This window comes from Dama dama, chromosome 21 (assembly GCF_033118175.1).
Source record: "Dama dama isolate Ldn47 chromosome 21, ASM3311817v1, whole genome shotgun sequence".
In the NCBI taxonomy this organism is placed as follows: domain Eukaryota; kingdom Metazoa; phylum Chordata; class Mammalia; order Artiodactyla; family Cervidae; genus Dama; species Dama dama.
In genome coordinates, this window is record NC_083701.1 from 30,356,438 (window position 1) to 30,372,493 (window position 16,056).

The 16,056-nt window shown below is 43.9% G+C and overlaps 1 protein-coding gene across 3 annotated transcripts in view; it reads left to right on the forward strand.

The window, feature by feature from the left end:
• The first annotated feature begins 1,192 nt into the window (after positions 1 to 1,192).
• DNAJC5B (DnaJ heat shock protein family (Hsp40) member C5 beta) overlaps positions 1,193 to 16,056 on the forward strand; it is a 91,711-nt gene continuing 76,847 nt past the window's right edge. For 2 of the 3 annotated variants that reach the window (XM_061122823.1, XM_061122824.1), the window contains exon 1: positions 1,193 to 1,811. The gene's annotated coding sequence lies outside the window, so the exon portion shown is untranslated. Of the gene's footprint in view, positions 1,812 to 9,919; positions 10,071 to 16,056 lie in introns of all 3 variants that reach the window. The other variant, XM_061122822.1, reaches the window with a different exon arrangement.

A 16,056-nucleotide genomic window follows, 5' to 3' on the forward strand; every position in this document is an offset into this window, starting at 1 on the left:
GGGCACTCTCTCCTTTCACGCAGCTTTTTTCCAATCTAAAGTAAGAGAACTCCCTCTGCAGCCACACGAATTTAGCACAAGCTAAATTTTCTTCCATCACAGAGTCAACTGGCCAACCTGGCTTATCAGATCATATTTCTTGGGCAAAAAGATCAGTCTTTTCTCTAATCTATGAAGTGTGCTTCGAATTGTACTGATACAGGTGCAGCAAGGCGGGTTATCAACTCTAAAATGTCAGAGCCCCACTGCCAATCAGAGTTAAGCTCAGAGTAGTGGAGATTTTTCTTCTCAGAGATGATGCTTTGAATAAGGCTGGCAAAGGACTCTCCAGACACTTAGCTTTTAGAGGACACTGTAGTTGATACAGGCTCCGATCTCTTTCATTCGGTTGCTAGAGTCCCCAGGGCTCATAGGTATTCAATGAACCTTGGTGAATAGACATCTATGCCTGTAAGTATTATTCCTGATGGTCTTCATGTTATTTTGATTTTCAAAGACTTGGTGGGCATTTTATCCTCTTCTGCCCTTCACAGTGTAAACAGTAATCAGACCCTTTTTCCTCCCCAACTTGGATTTCAGTTGCTAAGTCACTTCAATCATGTTCAACTCTTTGCGACCCCATGGACTGTAGCCCACCAGGCTCCTCTGTCCATGGGATTCTCCAGGCAGGAATGCTGGAGTGGGTGACTATACCCTCCTCCAAGGGATCTTCTCAACCCAGGGATTGAATCCTTGTCTCCTGCATTGACAGGTGGATTCTTTACCACTAGTGCCATGTGGGAAGCCCTTCATCCTGTTCTACCCATCCCCAAAATCTGCCCATAAAGCCAGGATAAAATGCACATGAATAAAAAATTCTACAGGTGTGTCACCTGCTGATTCACCCATGGGACAGGCCTGGGCTTTCCCTTTGTTGGGTCTGCTCCTCAGCCTACAAGTTGCTGCTCCTTACTTCCTACCTCCACCAGCACTGTCAGGAAACACTACTGGGAGCCCCTAAACCAACCTTGTATAAAGGGGACTCCTCTGTCCCCTCTCTGGGCTGCTTCCTGTGAGTCCCCTTCTTTGGGACAACATAGGCAGTCCTAACAGTGTGGCTGAGTTGGGTAGGTCACAGCAAGCCTCGGTTCCTAGAGAAGAGGAATCAGAGGTTCCTCTTATGTCTTACCCAAGTTTACAGTCACGGGCTGAGTCATCTGTCCCCCAGGCCAGCGTTCCCCAGAGATATCAGTTCTGAGGGGGTGGGGGCAGGGCTGCGGGGGCAGGTGAAGAACAGTTTATCTCCAAGGCAGCAGCTGAGGGGCAGAAAGACATGCAGGCTACGCCAGATGACAAGGGAGGTCAGCACCCCTCTTGCGTGTCTGCCTCCACATATACTGATGTATGATAACTGGACCGTAAAGAAGGCTGAACGCCAAAGAATTCATGCTTTCAAACTGTGGTATTGGAGAGGACTCCTGAGAGTCCCTTGGACAGAAAGGACATCAAACTAGTCAATCCTAAAGGAAATCAACCCTGAATATTCATTGGAAGGACTAATGCTGAAGCTCCAATAATTTGGCCACCTGATTCGAAGAGCAGACTCATTGGAAAAGACCCTGATGCTGGGAAAGACTGAGGGCAGGAAGAGAAGCGGGAGACAGAAGATGAGATGGTTGGATGGCACCTTTGACTCGACGGACAAGAGTTTGAGCAAGCTCTGGGATTTTGTGATGGACGGGGAAGCCTGGCATGCTGCAGTTCATGGGGTCGCAAAGAATTGGACATGACTGAGTGACTGAAGAACAACAAAGAACAACAGCACAAACAAAGTAAGTGTTGCTAGAGATGCTGGAATGGGGTGGACCTTTCTTATGAGCAGAAACAGAGTCCCTTTAGTCTTCATGTTTCACTGGAAGGGCCTGGAAAGGGCTGAGATTTCCATCTGTCTGGAATTGAAGTGAATGACTCACTATGGACCCCATTCCCAACGGAAGTGGCTTTGGCTTATATCATGTATTCACAGAAACTCAGCTTCACTGTTAGTTTGCAGGGATCCACCCAGAGGATTCTCCACGGCAGGCCAACAGGCACGCATTTGGGCTGCATGGGATGACATTTCTAGATTAGATCCCTGGTCTGGCTCCCTTTGTTTTGTTGTTGGTTTGTTGTTTCCAGAGCCTGCAAACCTGATGACAAGAGCTGAGGGCAGCTGTGCTTATGTCAGGCAAGGCTCTGAGGACATTGTCAGATATTTACACAGAGAAACAGTCCTTGGTGGGAACAACTTGAAAAAAAAAAAAAACGTAAAATAACATTGCTTATTGTTTTCAAGATCATTCTACTTTAAAATTTTTTAAACATAAAAGGGGGGCTTCCTCAGTGACTCAGATGGTAAAGAATCTGCCTGCAATGCAGGAGATGCAGGTTTGATCCCTGGGTGGGGAAGATCTCCTGGAGAAGGGAATGGCAACCCACTCCAGTATTCTTGCCTGGAGAATTCCACAGACAGAGGAGCCTGATGGGCTACACTCCATGGGGTCACAAAGAGTCGGATACAACTGAAATGACTTAGCACGCACTCTCGCATGCACAAGCAACTAACACACATACACAAACATAAAGGATAAATGAACTTCAGGTGTTTTGAGAGCAATAGAGCCATTGTTGTGAAGGCAGCACACCCTAGAGGTGGATAAAGAATCTGGAAGGTACACAGAGACATGGTTGCTTGTCCTGGCTGCCAAGGACTCACTCATGCCCTTGGACAAATATCCACTTCACTGCTTGACTAGGGGATCTTGGAACCTATGCACCAACCGAGGCTTTGCTAGTAACTGTCCAGTGTTAACATGAAGCTCCTCTGAGCCTCAGAGGAGTCTCTTGGTTTATGAAATGGGAATAAGAACTCTTTCCCTGCCTGCCTGCCCCAGCTTCTGTGGCAGTCAAATGAATCTATGTGAAAATACTTTATTAACCGTCGAGTACTCCATGTTTCTTTCCCAAGTAGGGCATAATGTCTTTCGATGGAATTGAAAAAGGAGTTTGGGATGAGAGTGATGGAGAATGGTGAAAGGATTAGGGTTCCCCTAGGACACACAGGCAAACTCTGGGAGATAGTGAGGGAGAGGGAGGCCTGGCATGCTGCCTTCCATGGGGTCTCAAAGAGTTGGACAGAACTTGGCAACAAGACACACAGAGGGTATGGGGCATGGTTGCAGCTGGTACCAGAGATAGTGGTTCTGTGGTGCTGACATCTGCCTTAGCCATTGATGCACAGCTGGATGTTGGCTGGGGTGGTAAAAGGAATTGGGAGCATGGACAAGGGAATATATATTATAGTTACAGTATCTAAGCTGAAAAGGGAGAGGATGGAAGAGAGGAACAAGCTGATAGATTTGGGGAGCTGGGGGTACTAGTGAGATTGTTAGTACCACGAGCACAGGGAAGTGAGGTGGTGAGGTAGGCAGTAGTGGGTGAGGCTAGAGTTCAAGGTTTGTGACCTGGAGAACATCCAGGTATCTGAACAAGGGGTCACAAGGGAGGGTGGGCTGGCTGGGAGGACTAGGTGGGAGCTGAAGGACCTTCAGTCAAAGGTCAGTTACAGGACTTGGGGTGGAGAGAGTGAGAGCCGAGTGCCACGATCCTGAGGAACACGAGTGAGTTGATAGATCTGGGGACAGCCATGGGGCAAACAGGACCTGTGGACGGTAAGGACATCAAAGGTTGGGGGCAGAGTGTCTGGAAGGCTGGATGGAGAATGCTGCTGCAGCTGCTTCAGGGTTAGGGAGGCCCAGAAAATAGAATGGCCCCAAGGTGTGCTCAGATTTAAAAGTTGATATGCAGTATACATGAATTGGTCACCTTATGTACAGATAATCAAAAGTTGTAGGGGCACCTTGGCCTCAACAGGTAAACTAATATGTGTGTGTAGTCAGTCGTGTCAAACTCTTTGCAACCCTTTGGACTGAAGCCCTCCAGGCTCCTCTGCTCGTGGAATTTTCCAGGCAAGAATACTGGAGTGGGTTGCCGTGTCCTCCTCCAGGGATCAACCCTGCATTTCCTGTACTGGCAGGAAGACACTTCACCACTGTGCCACAAGAGCAGCCCGTGTAAACACACAGAACAAACTGTTTTGGACAACTCCTTTTAGCCATTGACATTGTAAGTTATTGTAGGCTCAACAGCATGTGGGAGTTGGTTCGCACCAGTGGATGAGGGATGCACATTGTCAAATTTTCTGGAATTTTGGCAAGCTGGGTGTTATGTTGGTAGCTTGAAGCAGACCTGGGAGGGAACAGTTATGCCAAGAAAATTTTCAAACACTTCACCACTAGGGCTTTTTCTCCCCTGGAAATCTGGTTGTTGAACATTTTCCAGTACACCACTGAATAGGCCTAATGAGAACCTCCAATCTGCCCAGCCTTACAGTCCTGTTGTGGGTTTAACTGTGTCACTAAAGGAGAAATGTCATAATGCCCAGCGTGTGTGGATGTGACCTTCTTGAAAGTAGGGTTCTGCCCATGTAATTAAGATGTCAGTTAAGATGAGGACATCCTGGAGTAATAGTTATTGTTGTTTAGTCGCTCAGTCGTATCTGACTCTTCTGTGACCCCATGGACCGTAGCTGCCACCCGCCCCCCACCCTCCTCTGTCCATGGATTTCCCAGGCACGGATACTGGAGTGGGCAACGTGGGTCCTTAATCCCACATGACTGTAGTCTATAAGAGCAGCCGCAGACACAGACACACAGAGAGAGGAGCACCGTATGAAGACAGAGCAGGGAGGACACTGTGGCGATGGAGGCAGAGACTGAGGCATGCCAAGGATGGCCCAGTGCCAGGAGCTAAGAGGATGCCATGAGCTTTGTTCCCTCGGAGCCACCAGAAGAAACTGACCTGGCCCACAACACCTTGATTTCAGACTTCAGCCTCCCAGGGCTGTGAGATGATACGCTTCCGTTGTTCTAAGCCATCCACTTTGTACTAGCTTGTTCAGCATGGCTAGAAACCGACACCTGCCATGCCATCCAGTCTGGGCACCAGACCGGTGGAAGTTCCCCAGTGAGAACTATGGAGGGAAGATCCCTGTTCCTGTGCTCTGGCTCCCAGGGAACCCCCCCTTCCCCCTCCCCCAGCCTGGCTGTCCTGCACTGTCATCTGCTCCTCCTTGTCAGCTGCCTCGGATTGTCGAGTGTGCTTTTTAAAAAAAAAAAAAAAAATTGTTTATTTTAATTGGAGGATAATTACTTTACAATATTGTGACAGTTTTTGCCGTACATCAGTATGAATCGGCCATAAGTACACATGTGTCCCCCTCCCACCTTCCTCCCTATCCTATCCCTCCAAGTTGTCACAGAGCACCAGCTTTGGGTGCCCTGCTTTATACATCAAACCCACACTGGTCATCTATTTTACCTATGGTAATACATATGTTTCAATGCTATTCTTGCAAATCATCTCACCTTCTCCTCCTTCCATTGAATCCAAAAGTCTATTCTTTATGTCTGTGGCTTCTTTGCTGCCATGTATGTGGGATTGTCATATCATCTTTCCAGATTCCATATATATGCATTAATATATGGCATTTGTCTTTCTCTTTCTGACTTACTTCACTCTGTATAATAGACTCTAGGTTCATCCACCTCATTAGAACTGACTCAAATGCATTCCTTTTTATGGCTGAGTAATATTCCATTGTGTATATGTACCACAACTTCCTTATCCATTCATCTGCCGATGGACATCTAGGTTGCTTCCATGTCCTAGCTATTATTGTAAATAGTGCTGCAGTGAACACTGGGGTACAGGTATCTTTTTCAAGCAAGGTGAAAAGACAGCCCTCAGAACGGGAGAAAGTAGTAGCAAACAAAACAACTGACAAAGAATTAATCTCCAAAATGTACAAGCAGCTTATGCAGCTCAATACCAGAAAAATGAACAACCCAATCAAAAAGTGGGCAGAAGAGCTAAACAGACATTTCTCCAAAGAAAACATACAGGTGCATAATAAACACATGGAAAGATACTCAACATAGCTCATTATTAGAGAAATGCAAATCAAAACCACAATGAGGTATCACCTCACACTAGTCAGAATGCCCACCATCAAAAAGTCTACAGACAATAAATGCTGGAGAGGGTGTGCAGAAAAGGGAACCTTCTTACACTGTTGGTGGGAATGCAAATGGATAGAACCACTATGGAGAACAGTATGGAGACTCCTTAAAAAAACTAGGAATAAAACTAGCATATGACCCAAGCATCCCACTACTGGGCATACACCCTGGAGTGTGCTTTTAAGTGTAGATGAGTTGTCTCCTCTTCTAACTGGTAACCAGAAGCTATAAATTCAAGGTAGCTGAGTGTGAGGCCAGAGCAGCCCTTTCAGACTGCAGTGTGCTCTTGCCTTTAAAACACTTACCCCACCTTGCTGGTTGAGGAACACCTGACTGAGATCTGGTGTTTCGGGACCTCCTGTGATGTGCCAGAGAGAGAGAGAGAGTGAAAGCGAGAGCGAGCAAGAGCGCGGGAATGGCTCCTGGCCTCTGCCTCCCCCAGCAGCAACCAGTAGGCACTGATGTGTTGGTTGTGGATTCGCTGCCTGGAGCTCTTGGGTCTTCTGCTCTGGCCCAGTCAATGGGTGTGAGACCTCTGAATTGCAGTAACTGCCCCTAAGTTTCCCCCTTCAGACAGAAACTTCAGAACAGATTTTTATAAGGTTATGTTTTAAACCCCCCAACTGCCTAGCTACTCGACACTATTGCAAAACTTCAGCTTCAGAAGAATGCAGCAAAAGGGTGGTGTCCCCTCTAGCCATGGCTTGCCCCACCCTGATATTTCCATGAGTGTTTTTCTTGGTGATTCTCAGAATCTCAGGTAGCTGAGGGAGCCGCGTCAGCGATGAGTATCTGTCTGTGCTTGTGTTCAGTCATGTCCAACTCTTTGTGACCCCGTAGACTGTAGCACGCCAGGCTTCTCTGTCCATGGAATTTTCCAGGCAAGAATACTGGAGAGAATTGTCATTCCCATCTCCAGGGATCTTGCCCATCCGAGGATTGAACCCGGATCTCCTGCGTCTCCTGCATTGGCAAGCAGATTCTTTACCATTTTGCTAGCTGAGAAGTCCAGGGATATTAAACAGAACTGGTGATTTAAGGTGAGGACTGTTTAGAAGCTGAAATTCCTGTTTACGGTTCATTACATTTTGAACACCAGAGGGCGATACAGTCACAGGGAATAGATGCTCGGCTGCATTTTCCTAATGTGAGATCAAATGTTGAAAATTATTCTTTTGACTGTTTTGCTCTGTCCCTAAGAAAGATACAGCAAAGGCTTTTGAGACCACTTTCTGGATGTCCAAGTCCTGACGCTGGGTCCTGGGACACCCACCAGAGGGTGCTGGGCAGGGTTACAGCTTCCTTTGTGGGGAAGCCCTTGTCACTGACCCTCCCACCCCATGCTGAGACTGTCCAGTCTGCTCTGCTCTTTGGGAGGGTGTGGATTGTGTCCCAGGTACAAGCTAATTCGTGTGGGGACCTGGCTTGTTACTTCCAGGGCCAGTCATTTAACTGGTTTCCTGAGTTCTACACTTAGTATCTGGCCCTGAAAGAGTGGAGAAGCCCGATAGAGGAGGCTAAAGGACTGCAGGGGTCCTGTGGCTCCCCTGGAGGCTCAGACAGTAAAGAATCTGCCTGCAGTGTGGGAGACCCAGGTTCGATCCCTGGGTCGGGAAGATCTCCTGGAGAAAGGGAATGGCTACCCACTCCAGTATTCCTGCCTGGACAATCCCATGGACAGAGCAGCCTGGCAGGCTACCCAGTCCATAGGGTCACACAGAGTTGGACACGACTGAGTGACTAATGCTCTCACTACTTTTACTTCATTAGTTGTTGCCCTGACAGTTGGTGGGACTTTGGTGGTGGCCAGCTGGTGATCCAGCTGGTGACCCAGGGTCTGTGGCCCTGGATCAGCTCTCACCAATCGTCTCTGGCTGCGAGGATGTTCTGGCAGAATGTTCATGGCTTCTGGAGCACTCTGGACAGTGGTGCAGGACTCATGGAAGAGTCTGGGAGAAGCAGGTGTAGAGCAGTTGGGAATGGCCCAGGGGAGGTTTGACAGGGGTGGTGAGGGCCTTGGAAGGGGTGACAGGGCTCAGCTTTGGGTCTCTGAGGCCTGTGAAGAGAGCCCGAGCTGCATAAGTGCCCACCTAGGCAGACAGGAGGGAGACAGCATCAGAGCCTATCTCATCCTGCAGGCTTAGAAGCCATGGATGTGTGTATGTGTGCCCCTGACTATATATCATTCAGAAAGGAGACTGTCTACTGGTGGTCCAGTGGCTAAGACTCTGAGCTTGCAATGCAGGGGATCGGGGTTTGATCCCTGATCAGAGAACTAGATCCCACATGTCTCAACTACAAGTTCATGTGCCACAACTAAGACCCAGCGAAGCCAAATACATATAAAAAGAAGAAAAAGAAAGGGGCCTGTCTACTTCCACCCACTGGGAGAGGCATCTCAGCTTTAGCTATTCAGTCTGTGCACCTTCCAAAGGCATTCAGCAGACAGCGAGACTGTGCTTAGCAATGACATGTTGTCAACTGTAAAGCACAGCTTACTCCACAAAACAGAAGAAGGTCATGCAGAACAAAAAACTAATGAGTTGATTACAAGTTAGTGGGTCCTAGCTGTTCATCTGAAAGACAAACCTTTAGCAAACAGAGGGGGAAATGGGTATTTACAATGCTGTTGCTGCTGCAAAGTCGCTTCTGTCACGTCCAACTCTGTGTGACCCCATGGACCATGGCCTGCCAGGCTTCTCTGTCCATGGGATTCTCCAGGCAAGAATACTGGAGTGGGTTGCCATGCCCTCCTCCAGGGGATCTTCCAGGGACTGAACCTGTGTCTCTTATGTCTCCTGCATTGGCAGGCAGGTTCTTTACCATTGTGCCACCTGGGGAGCCCTGTACCTACAAGAGAGGGCACAAAGTCATAGCCATTACCCCAGTGAGTAAGTTGAAATGTTCCTCTGCAAAATCCACTGTGGACACGAGAAACTGGTGCAAGTTCAGAGGACTGCCCTGCTTCCAGGCCTGTGGTTGTTGCAGGAGCTGCTTGACCACGTGCAAGAGGATTCTTGGCTATTTATGATTCGGTTTCTCAATTGAGCCTTTTAAATTAACAAGGATGTAAAAGGACAGATTTGGAAGTAGAGTACTTAGGTGGGGCCCTCGTTCCAGCTTCCTGCCCCTCAGGATTGATGTTCATGCTTGGGGAAAGTGACATGACCACAAGTAGTCAGTTGGCTCTTCCTTAAAACAGACACTGAGTGTCAGATAATGTATCTAACATGTGGAAAACCTTAGGAAATTACCAAGTATGATATAAGGGCAGTTATTAATCTCTAGAAGGAATCCTTAAGTATTTCTTTCTCTTTCAAATACATGTGTGTTACCTGTGCTGGTTGAGGCTTCATTTGAAAGTGGGTCTTATGGTGTTAGTGGTAAGGAATCCACCTGCCAATGCAGGAGATGCAAGAGACGAGGATTGGATCCCTGCGATGGAATGATCCCCTGGAGGAGGAAATGGCAATTCACTCCAATATTCTTGCCTGGAGAAGCCCATGGACAGAGAAGCCTGGTGGGCTACAGTCCATGGGGCTGCAAAGAGTTGGACACGACTGAGCAGTTAGTGGGTTTATTAGCGTTAAAGATATATCTATAGGCCAGTGCTAATGAACTACTACTTAAATGCAAAAAAAAAAAAAAAAAAAGGAATGACTACTATTCTGATAGCTGTGTACTCTGTTGGCTTTGTAGTCTGTTTGGTCACATTTATATGACAATGTGCAGAATAATCACTATACTGGAAACCATATTGAAGGGAAATTTTGCCTTGAGTAAAGGTTTTTATTTTTGTTTTTGTCCTCGATCTCTTTTAGCTAATTAACAAAAGAGACATCTTGAGCTAATGTGAATGGGGAACAACTACAGGCAACATCAAGGATCAACATTCTGCTTAGAGACATTCTGTCAAATAAACACTTCTGTTGGACTTGACGTCTCCTTGGTTTATCACAGCAAGTGCTTACTGTAAGTAAGCGACAAGGTGTTTAAATTTCACATCTGTGAAGCCCATGTTATGTTTCCTAGCAGGGTACAAGACACAATCAATACTTTTTCAGTAATACAGGTCTCAGATTCAGAGTTTTATTTAACCAAACAGATACTGTCCTTGACACTGAACTACATATTGAACCTCACTAAGGAACGGGCTTATTGATACTTCCTTGTTTAAAGCCATTACTCCAATTTTTTTTTTCATGAACTTTAAAACATACACCATCTGGCTCATTCACAGATTGATAAGCAAGGGAATATATTAATAGACCGTGAACTCCTGAAGCAAAGCTCTCTGGTGAGTTAAGAGCCTGGGATGTGACATCAAAGCCCAGGTCCACGGCTTAATAGCTGGTAAATTTGGGCAGTTCATCAGCCTCTCTAATCTTATATTCCTCCTCTGTAAAATAAGGATAGGAGTATACCCTCCTCATACTTTTGTAGGTTTCCAACAAAAAAATCTAACATGTAAGTTGCTGGCATCACCAGCACCATTACTACCACCTCTAAAAGCGTCACAACCCCCAGTACAATGTCTTGCACTATATGCATAGCATAGCTCATTCCGCTTACTGATAAATTAGAGATTTGGGGTGAAATCTACCAGGATTACACATTCAAATTATCAAAGCACTTTCAGCATACTCTGTTTCAATTTTAGGGGGCAGAGAGAAAGCCAACGATTGTCTTAACTGCTCAAACCCCAACCCTAGAAAATAATCATTAGATTTGTGTTTATGAAAGTTCCTAGTGTCATTCTTGGCACATCTATACTAGACATTTTATAAAAGTTCTAAGAGATAAAAAGGGTTCATATTTTAAGACTGTTTGTAGAGAAGAAAAGTGGATTAAAGTGACTTGCCCAGAGTCTACAGGAATGTTGTTTTTGGATAATTTTTCTTGATTTAAACTATGAGAAGCCAAATTTTATTTTCTGTTGAATCACACAGATGCCATTATTTTATCTAAGTGTTTTCTTAGGAAACCCAGGCAAAGGAAAATTCCTCCAGACAGCTGCTTGGTCAACAAGTGCTTCTCATGTTACTTAACTAAAGTTGTCAGGTCCAATGAATCTGGGAACCAGTCAGCACTAGCTCTTAATGCAGGCAACTCTACAGAACCACCTGGAGCCCTAAAAGTGCCTGAGCTGGGTCCACTGTGCAAGCTTTTGTGTTAGGTTAAAACTAAGAGATTTTTGCTTTGGGACACCATGGGTGGCACCTACACATCAGAATTCTTAAAACCTTTCCCACTGATTTTAGAAAGAGTTCCTCTCTAGTTTTTCCCTCTTTAGGTCTTCTATGGTTCTTTTTAAAACTGAAGTACAGTTGATTTACAATGTTATATTAATTTAGATGTATAGCACAATGATTAAGTATTTTTATAGACTATATTCCATTTCAAAGTTATTAAAAATAACATATATATTTCCCTGTACTGTACAATATATCCTTATTGCTTATTTATTTTATACATAGTAGTATGCATCTCTTAATCCCATACCCTTATCTTGTCCCTCCCCTTCTCCCTCCCTACTGGTAGCCATTAGTTTGTTCTCTATATCTGTGAGTCTGTTCCTATGTTGTTATATTCCTTTGTTTGGTTCATTTTTTAGATTCCACATACAATTGAGTAATTGTATTTATCTGGCTTATTTCACTAATCATGACACTCTCTAGGTCCATTCATGTTGTTGCAAATGGCAGAATTTTATTCTTTTTACAGCTGAGTAATATTCCATTGTGTGTGTGTGTGTGTGTGTGTGCACGCACACACACTACATCTTCTTTATCCATTTATCTGTTGATGGACATATAGATTGCTTCCATATCTTGGCTATTATAAATAATGCTACTATGAACATTGGGGAGAATGCATTTCTTAGAATTAGTGTTTTTATTTTCTTTGCCTTGCAGTGGAATTGTTCAGTCATATGGTAGTTCTTCTTATACTGTTTATGGGGTTCTCAAGGCAAGAATACTGAAGTGGTGTGCCATTCCCTTCTCCAGTGGACCACGTTTTGTCAGAACTCTACACCATGGTCTGTCTTTGGTGGCCCTACCTGGCATGGCTCATAGTTTCATTGTTAGACAAGGCTGTGGTCCTTCTTAGATACTAAGAAGCCTTAAGATATTAAGACACCTTCTTAGATATCTATATTCTTAGATATTAAGCCTTAGAAGAGCCAAGGCTGTGGCTCTTCTTATATATTAAGAAGAGATGGCAAGAATACACAGAAGAACTCTACAAAAAAGACCTTCATGACCCAGATAACCACGATGATGTGATCACTCACCTAGAGCCAGACATCCTGGACTACGAAGTCAAATGGGCCTTAGGAAGCATCACTACCAGCAAAGCTAGCGGAGGTGATGGAATTTCAGTTGAGCTATTCCAAATACTAAAAGATGATGCTGTGAAAGTGCTGCACTCAATATGCCAGCAAATTTGGAAAACTCAGCAGTGGTCACAGGACTGGAAAAGGTCAGCTTTCATTTCAATCCCAAAGAAAGGCAATGTCAAAGAACGTTTAAACTACTGCACAATTGCACTCATCTCACATGCTAGTAAAGTAATGCTCAAAATTCTCCAAGCCAGGCTTCAACAGTACATGAACTGTGAAGTTGCAGATGTTCAAGCTGGATTTAGAAAAGGCAGAGGAACCAGAGATCAAATTGCCAACATCCACTGAATCATCGAAAAAGCAAGAGAGTTCCAGAAAAAACATCTACTTTATTGACTATGCCAAAGCCTTCAACTGTGTGGATCACAACAAACTTGGAAAATTCTTAAAGAGATGGGAATACCAGACCACCTTACCTGCCTCCTGAGAAATCTGCATGCAGGTCAAGAAGCAACAGTTAGAACTGAATATGGAACAACAGACTGGTTCCAAATAGGGAAAGGAGTACATCAAGGCTGTATATTGTCACCCTGCTATTTAACTTACATACAGAGTACACCATGCAAAATTCTGGGTTGGATGAAGCACAAGTTGGAATCAAGATTGGCAAGAAAAATATCAATAACCTCAGATATGCAGATGACACCACCCTTATGGCAGAAAGTGAAGAGGAACAAAAGAACCTCTTGATGAAAGTGAAAGAGGCGAGTGAAAAAGTTGGCTTAAAGCTCAACATTCAAAAAACTAAGATCATGGTATCTGGTCCCATCACTTCATGGCAAGTAGATGGAGAAACAATGGAATAGTTGGAGACTTCATTTTTGGGGGCTCCAAAATCACTGCAGATGGTGATTGCAGCCATGAAATTAAAAGACACTTGCTCCTTGGAAGAAAAGCTATGACCAACCTAGACAGCATATTAAAAAACAGACATTACTTTGCCAGCAAAGGTCCATCTAGTCAAAGCTTTGGTTTTTCCAGTAGTCACAGATGGATGTGAGAGTTGGACTGTGAAAAAAGCTGAGCACCGAAGAATTGATGCTTTTGAACTGTGGTGTTGGAGAAGACTCTTGAGAGTCCCTTGGACTGCAAGGAGGTCCAACCAGTCCATCCTAAAGGAGATCAGTCCTGGGTGTTCATTGGAAGGACTGATGCTGAAGCTGAAACTCTAATTTTTTTGGCCACCTGATGCAAAGAACTGACTCATTTGAAAAAACCCTGATGCTGGGAAAGATTGAGGGCAGGAGGAGAAGGGGATGACAGAGGTTGAGATGGTTGGATGACATCACTAACTCAATGGACATGAGTTTGAGTAAGTTCCCAGAGTTTCTGATGGACAGGGAAGCCTGGCGTGCTGCAGTTTATGGGGCTGCAAAGAGTCGGACACTACTGAGTGACTGAACTGAACTCAACTGAAGTGATGGTAGTTCTATTCTTATTTTTTTGAGCAAACTCTGTACTATTTTTCATTGGACTGCACCAATTTTCTTTCCCACCAACAATGCAGGAGGGTTCCCTTTTATCCACATCCTTGACAAAATGTTATTTGTCAACAGCCATGTAGACAGGTGTGAGGCAACATCTCATTGTGGTTTCAATTTTCATTTCTCTGATGATTAGTGATATTGAGCATATTTTCAAGAGTCTGTGGGTCATCTGTATATCTTCTTTGGAAAAACATCTCTTCAGTTCTGCCCATATTTTTCATCAGGTGTTTGTCTTTTGATGTTCAGTTGTATAAGCTGTTTATATATTTTGGATATTAACCTCTTGTCAGTCACATCATTTACAAATATTTTCTCCCATTCCATAGGTGGTCTTTTCATTTGTCAATGGTTTCCTTTGCTGTGCAAACATTTTTAAGTTTAGTTAGGTTCCATTTGTTTATTTTTGCTTCTGTTTCTTTTGCCTTAAGAGACAGATCCAAAAAGATATTGCTGTTATTTATGTCAAAGAATATTCTGCCTATGTTTTCCTTTAGGAGTTTTATAGAATTTGGTCTTACATTTAGGTCTTTAATCCATTTTGAGTTTATTTTTGTGTATGGTGTTAGAGAATGTTCTAATTTCATTCTTTTACATGTAGTTGTCCAGTTTTTCCAGCACCACTTACTGAAGAGACTGTCTTTTCTCCATTGTATATTCTTTTTTTTTTTTTTTTCCATTGTATATTCTTGCCTCCTTTGTTGTAGATTAAATGACCATAAGCTTGTGGGTTTATTTCTGGGCTCTCTATTCTGCCCCATTGATCAATATATCTGTTTTTGTGCCAGTACCATGCTGTTTTGCTTACTGTAGTTTCAGAGTATAGCCTGAAGTAAGGGAGCTTGATACCTCCAGCTGTGTACTTTTTTCCTCAAGATTGCTTTGGCAATTAAGTGTCATTGTAGTTTCATGTAAGTCTTAGAATTACTTGTTCTACTTCTGTGAAAAATGTCATGGGTATTTTGATAGAGAGTGCATTTCATCTGTAGATTGCTTTAGGTGGTAAGCCCATTTTAACAATATTAATTCTTCCAATCCAAGAACATGGAGTATCTTTCCATTTTCTTTGTATCATCTTCAATTTCCTTCATTAATGTTTTACAGTTTTCAGAATATAGATCTTTTATCTCCTTGGTTAAGTTTATTCTTACATATTTTAGTCTTTTTGATGTGATTTTAAACCAGATTTTTAAAATTTGTCTTTCTGATAGTTCATTATTACTGTTTCAAAAAGCAACAGATTTCTGTATATCAATCTTGTATCCTGCAAATTTAAAAAGTTATTTATTCATTTCAACAGGTTTTTTTTGTTGTTGTTGTTGGAGACTTTAGGGTTTTCTAGAAATAGTACCATGAAATCTGCAAATAGTCACAGATTTAGTTCTCTTTCAATCTGGATGCCTTTTATTCCTTTTCCTTGTCTGACTGTTGTGGCTAGCATTTCCAATACTATGTTAAATAGACGTGGTGATAGTGGGCATCCTTGTCTTGTTCCTGACTCTAGAGGAAAGACTGTCAAATTTTCACAGTGATTATGATGCTAATTGTATTACTGGTCTTTTTTATATAAATGCTCTGTATTTTGTTTGAATTTTTGTTGTTCAGTCACTAAGTCATGTCCAACTCTTTGGACCCCATGAACTGCAGCATGCCAGGCTTCCCTGTCCTTCATTATCTCCCGGAGTTTGCTCAAACTCATTGAGTCAGTGATGCTATCTAACTATCTCATCCTCTGCCACCCCCTTCTCCTCTTGTCCTCAATCTTTCCCGGCATCAAGGTCTTTTACAGTGAGTCGGCTCTTCCCATCAGGTGGCCAAAGTATTAGAGCTTCAGCTCAGCATCAGTCCTTCCAATGAGTATTCAGGGTTGATTTCCTTTAGGATTGACTGGTTTAATTTCCACACTGTCCAAGAGGCTCTCAAGAGTCTTCTCCAGCACTACAATTTGAAAGCATCAATTCTTCGGTGCTCAGCCTTCTTTATAGTCCAACTCTCACATCCACACACGACTACAGGAAAAACCATAGCTTTGACTATACGGACTTTTGCTGGCAAAGTGATGTCTCTGCTT